Raw genomic sequence first — 6,000 nt, 5'->3', positions numbered from 1 at the left:
GGGGGGGGGGGCACCAGCAAAGATTTTGAGACCGTTTCATATCTCTTCTTGGCACTTATGTTGTGATACCAGTACTTAAACACAATGCCAGAATCCTAAAGAGTGCCTTCCCCAATCAATACATTAGCGAATCATTAACAAAATTTGATTTGTCTACTGTCACTGTGGTTAGAATTAAATCTATTTTTGAAATATAGTCTATTTATATATTATTGCAGTGGTAGCCCATTTCACATTTGTTTTAAATGAAGATAACAATAAATGCAACTTAATAACCCTACATAATTTATGAAGACTTGCAGTGGCGTACCATGGGTCACGGCATCGGGGGGGGGGGGGGGGGCACCAGCAAAGATTTTGAGACCGTTTCATATCTCTTCTTGGCACTTATGTTGTGATACCAGTACTTAAACAGCTTAGGAAGTGGGAAACCTGCATGGTAAAAAAGAGAAAAGAACAAAATAAGCTGTAAATTATTTTTACTCATCTAGTCCAGTTTAGTAAAAAAAAGATGTAAACCCTATTTTATATCTTCAGTGATAAAACAAGTTTAGCACATGCAGTCACTTTCGTCCCACATCCAGATAAATTCATATATCAATATAACTATCTACAGTATGTTTTGAAAATAAAGAGTGCAAATTAATTCAAATATTTATCAGAATTTTGTGATAACTGTTAATATCTTGGGTTTTTTATGCAAATGCATGTATAGACAGGAGATATGGATAATTAGTATGCAGTGTTAAAAATGGAAATACTGGTGAATCTGAATTCAAACAAATATTAACTCACAATGGAACTTTAACATTACATATCGCATCATGTTTCAGCACAATTGGCCATAGCCCACCCCCTCCCAAAAAAGGGGAAATATTTATTTATTTTATTTATTTATTTTTTTTTTTTTGGGGGGGGGGGGGGTGATGAGCTTAGATACAGCCTGTATATTATCAAAACAGTAAGCATACCTTGCAATTTTTCCATTCAGATATCCTGTTCCTCATTAGATTGTAACTAACACTTGCTGATCGGCATGGTTCTCAATTTTGTACTTCTGACTAGGTGTGAACTGCTAAGAACTTGGTCCCATTGGATCTGCAATTGACAATTTAAATTTGAGAGTTTTAGAGATAATAAAATTACTCTTCTTAAACAATATTTTTGAAATTTCCAGCTGCCCATATCCCAGGTCTATGTATGAATATTCCAAACTAGAACAAAAAAAGATATCTGGACCCGAAACTTCATTCTCTATCGATCACATAGAGGCATAGGCCTACCTCACTCTGTTTATAAAAGTAAAATGATTCCAACCACATATTTCTACAGCTGTATATAGCTGGATCTGGTCTATGCTGGGCCTGTATAACTTAATAATCACATCACATTTGAATGAAGTAAACACTAAAAACGTTTTCAAATTACCACCCCAGCCCAGGCCGGGCCCAGGGTATCCTGTTCAAATAGACTTGATTTAGGTCTAGGGTAGGCTACGCCATTTCATTCAAATCTAAGACTAAGACAAGTATTAACATTTAACTAACATAACAGACATTAATGCTAAGTCAATCGTATTTCAACACTGATTATTATGAAGTAAAACGTTCCTGAATAAAAGAAACTGCTGAGAATTATACTTATTCATATGAAGATGAAATAGCGGGGACGGACTAGGCCTAAACTTCAACTTTCAAGCTTGAAGTTTGGGCCTAGTCCGTCCCCGCTATTTTCATACCCCATGACTACATCGACAATCTCGCTAGCCGGCTAGCACCGGCGATATCAAAGGCCGGATCCCGCTCTGACCATATCCCTACATTGACCTAAATTTGAATAGGCCTGAAATCGACAGGAGGTCGGAAACAAGTCCACATCTACCCCTGATAATTGTCTAATCACAATAAAACTGAAATAAAGGTTTACTTTGGACCTACATGAAGCTTTCCGATGAATGTCTAGATCTACGACAAACTATAGTCTAGACCCCTAGTCCTAGATATAGGCCCTAGTATTTTTGAGAAACTCAATGATCACACTTATTTGGAAGTCAGGCAAAAGAAATATTGAAATTGAGGTTTACATAGGCCGGCTTTACATAGTACGGTACGTAATACAGGATGAGCCCCGAACCCCGGCAAACACATTACAATTTGCAAGTGAGATCAAAACATGAAAATGAGCGTAACTTACTTTTATTCCTATGGAATGTCATTAGAATAGTATTGATGTTCCCTCCAAGATTTTCCGCTCCAATGAAGTTCACTCAGAAACCATGATTTCGAACATCAATTCTATAAACAGATAATTAGTCTAGCTATTTCGTTTCAGAAACTTGAAATTCGCAGATTCCAAAAGAACGACACTTCGCACAGATATCGTAGGGAATTGTGGGACGGAAAAAAATGTTTAATGCATGAGTACATGAATAAAACATTAGCGTTTAATCCAATCATACAAGTGCATTATGCGTATTTTGACGTCATTCTCATGAATAAAACATTGACCCTCCAAAATCATCCTTCAAATTGTCCGCCGGCAGCCATGTTGGCTATGTACAAAACCTATGGGAAATAAAAACGCGCGGAAAGAGTTCCCTCTCTAGCTCCCTTCGGGAGCTTATACGTAAGATCCCTTCGGGAGCTTATACGTAAGATCGTATCTCTGTGATCTAGCTCGATCTCGCTCCCAAAAGACAAAAGGAGCTCTTCGTTGGAGAATTACTAATTAATTTTTTTTCTTCATGAAATCGCAAAAGGGCAGAGTAAGAGAGACATATGTGATCTCCAAATTCTCGTTTGTTTAAAATAAACTATAACCGTATTTTTATTATGACATCAAACCGGGGGGGGGGGGGGGGCCTTCAGCCCTCGATCCCCCTCTTATTTCAATAAACGTATACAAATTAAAGCATAAAATTACAACCTGATTGGATTGGGGCTGTTTTGCATTTGCCTCCCCCACCCCCACTTTCAAAATCGTTCCGCGGCCCTTGCATTTCCTACATTATAATAGCACTGGCCACAGCTGTTTATGGAGAATGATCACATTTCAGAAAATTAATTAGCCTGTAGCATTTAAGGTTCATGTTTTGTGCAATAGGGATTATAACAAGCCAATTGACATTACTACCTCACTTTTTTTAATACACAACGAGTTCTAATTAATTTTTCAGGCCTGAAAAACACACTGCATTTAAGGGACTGTATATATATATATATATATGTTTAAAAAGGGGACAATGGTGTTTTATTAAAGGACAAGTCCACTAAAAAAAAAAGTTTGTTTGAATAAAAAGAGAAAAATCCAACAAGCATAACACTGAAAATTTCATCAAAATCTGATGTAAAATAAGAAAGTTATGATTTTATAAAGTTTCGCTTAATTTCACAAAACAGTTTCACATCCTAGTCGGTATGCAAATGAGGGGACTGATGACATCATCCACTCACTATTTCTTTTGTATTTTATTATATGAAATATTCTAATTTTCTCCCCATTGTCAAGTGAAACAAAGATTAATTCCTCCCGGAACATGTGGAATTAGCATTGTTTTAGTACTAGATCATGGTTCAGTCAAGTTGGTCCTCATTGTCAAATCTGTGAAAAATGAAATATTGTATAATTCAAACAATAAAAAACTTAAGATTTAGTGAGTGATGGACATCATCGACTGAATGTCACTGAGTTGCGCATATCACTGTTTTGTGATAAATAAGCGAACCTTAAAAATGCCATGACTTTCTTATTCTACAGCCGATTTTCAGCGTTATGCTAGTTTGATTTTTCTCTATTTATTTACGTCAACATTTTTCTGGGGTGGACTTGACCTTTAAAGGAAATTTGTAAGATTCCATACACCAAATACAAATTTCCTGTAAGATTACGCAATCTGGTATAAGATTACAGGTGTTCTCGAGACTCTGCTGCAGGAACTTCTTTTATTTTAAAGGGGAATGAAACCTTTGGAATAAGTAGGCTTGTTTCGAAACAGAAAAATCAAAGAATAAGAACAAAGATATATAGTTTGAGGAAAATCGGACAAATAATGAGAAAGTTATGAGCATTTGAATATTGCAATCACTAATGCTATGGAGATCCTCCCATTGGCAATGCGACAAGTATGTGTGATGTCACATGTGAACAACTTTCCCTTTGATGGACTATAAAATACCCTCAAAATGTCTCTTTCTGCTTTTTCTTGTGGTGATGCAAACTCTTTATTCATGATGTATTCTTTAAAAATCTGTATTACATGCCCTCCTATAGAAAGAACACATGATCTACTGATAGATGTAATAAAAGAGGCAATTTAAGTGAAATATATAATAAAGTAATGGGGAGAGTTGTTCACAAGTGACATCACATATCTTTGTCGCATTGCCAATTTGAGGATCTCCATAGGATTAGTGATCGCAATATTCAAATGCTCATAACTTTCTCATTATTTGTCCGATTTTTCTCAAACTTTCGTTGATGTGTTTCTTTGATATTTCTGTTTTCACACAAGCTATCTTGTTCCAAAGGTTTCATTCTCCTTTAAAGAAAAATTTTCTAGCAGTGTATATAAATATACTTTTTTTATCTAGCATGTTTCATTCAAGGGGGAAAAAAAATCAGTAATCGACAATTGGTCAACAATATTTTGAGAAAAAATAACTGTTTACAAAGTTTTATATTTTTCTTTAGAGCTAAAGAAAATTCTACGAAATTAATTGAGTGGACTTGACAAAAAAGTAAAGCATGCATATGAGGAATTGTAATTTCCGACAAAAATCTTCTACCGCTATCACTTCATGCATTATTAATCATAAATGCGAGGCAGAAATGAAATGTATTATGGGGGTGAATTTATCATTAACTTTCTTTTTTTTATGGATTTGCCTCTTACAAGATTGTTTTCCCGTTTTGGCAACTTGTCTGATCTCATGTTTACATGTTTCTGATCGTTTTGTTAAAACATACAATGTGCAGTTTATGTGCATTTTCATATGATCTCATGAAGAAATAGAAATAAGTTTGAGACAACAAATATCAATTTTGAGAAAGATAATTGTATCACCCATTAACTGTATTAATGCACAATTTAAAATTATGCGCACGATGTTTCATTTTCTTCGTAAACTGAATTCCGCTATGTTCAGCAGTTATTGCAAATCTGAACTGAAGGCGTCGATATTTTTTCAATTAACGCAAGATTGTTACAATAATGATTGTTAAAATTAATGTATGCGTCGATCAGACCATAATCTGATCGACGCTTATTTCATAATAAAAGGGTTGATAAAATATCATATAAACAAAAATAATTAGATGAGCTTGTAACGAGCTTGTATAACGAAAAATATTAAAACGTGAAAACATTAAGATATTTGCTATATTAATTTCTTTAATGAAGAAGAAGTAATAGAATAAAGGAGGAGAAGAAGAAGATAGAAGAAGAAAATGAAGAAGAAGAAGAAGAAGAAGGGGGAAAAAGAAAAAGGCCAAATTGAATTAGTGGAGAAACAGAACGAATAAGACTATGGGGAAAAAGAGAAATATACATAATTAATTATAAAGGATTTACAAAAAATGGTTTCAATCCCACTGGTCTATTCTGAGAATCATCATATTTAGGCCTATAATCAACTTTTTCGCTCACAGTAATTCTTCCCCCTTTCGTCATATTCATCACCTTTTATAATTAACTTAAATCTCATATTAATTTGCCTGTAATAATAATCGAATTTAAACTCTTGTCTCCTCTTTTTTTTTCATATCTTTCACTCTCTCTCCCGTTCCCTCCCCTCTCCCTTCTTTCTTTCACTCCCTAATTATTTATCTGTCTCTCTTCCTTTCTTTCTTTCTTTCTTTCTTTCTTTCTTTCTTTCTTCCTTCCTTCCTTCCTTTAATTCTTTCTTTCTATCTATATTTCTCTCCCCCTCTCTTTCAAATGGGATACTTTAATTCTCTTGATATATATATATATATTACTAGGAATTTGATTCCATTGGTAAA

At 34.5% G+C, this 6,000-nt stretch overlaps 1 long non-coding RNA gene across 1 annotated transcript; it reads right to left on the bottom strand.

Annotated features, from left to right (window-relative positions):
• Positions 1-343: 343 nt before the first annotated feature.
• On the bottom strand, positions 344-2,624 carry LOC135154621 (uncharacterized). Its single transcript, XR_010293989.1, has 3 exons — positions 2,194-2,624; positions 972-1,098; positions 344-432 (listed from the first exon to the last, which is right to left on the bottom strand). It is a non-coding gene; the product is annotated as an uncharacterized LOC135154621 (long non-coding RNA).
• Between the last annotated feature and the right edge of the window lie 3,376 nt (positions 2,625-6,000).

The sequence above is a fragment of the Lytechinus pictus genome, chromosome 7, assembly GCF_037042905.1.
Source record: "Lytechinus pictus isolate F3 Inbred chromosome 7, Lp3.0, whole genome shotgun sequence".
Classification (NCBI taxonomy): Eukaryota; Metazoa; Echinodermata; class Echinoidea; order Temnopleuroida; family Toxopneustidae; genus Lytechinus; species Lytechinus pictus.
The sequence above is the reverse complement of the archived record's forward strand: the minus strand, read 5'-3'. Positions and strand labels throughout refer to the sequence as shown.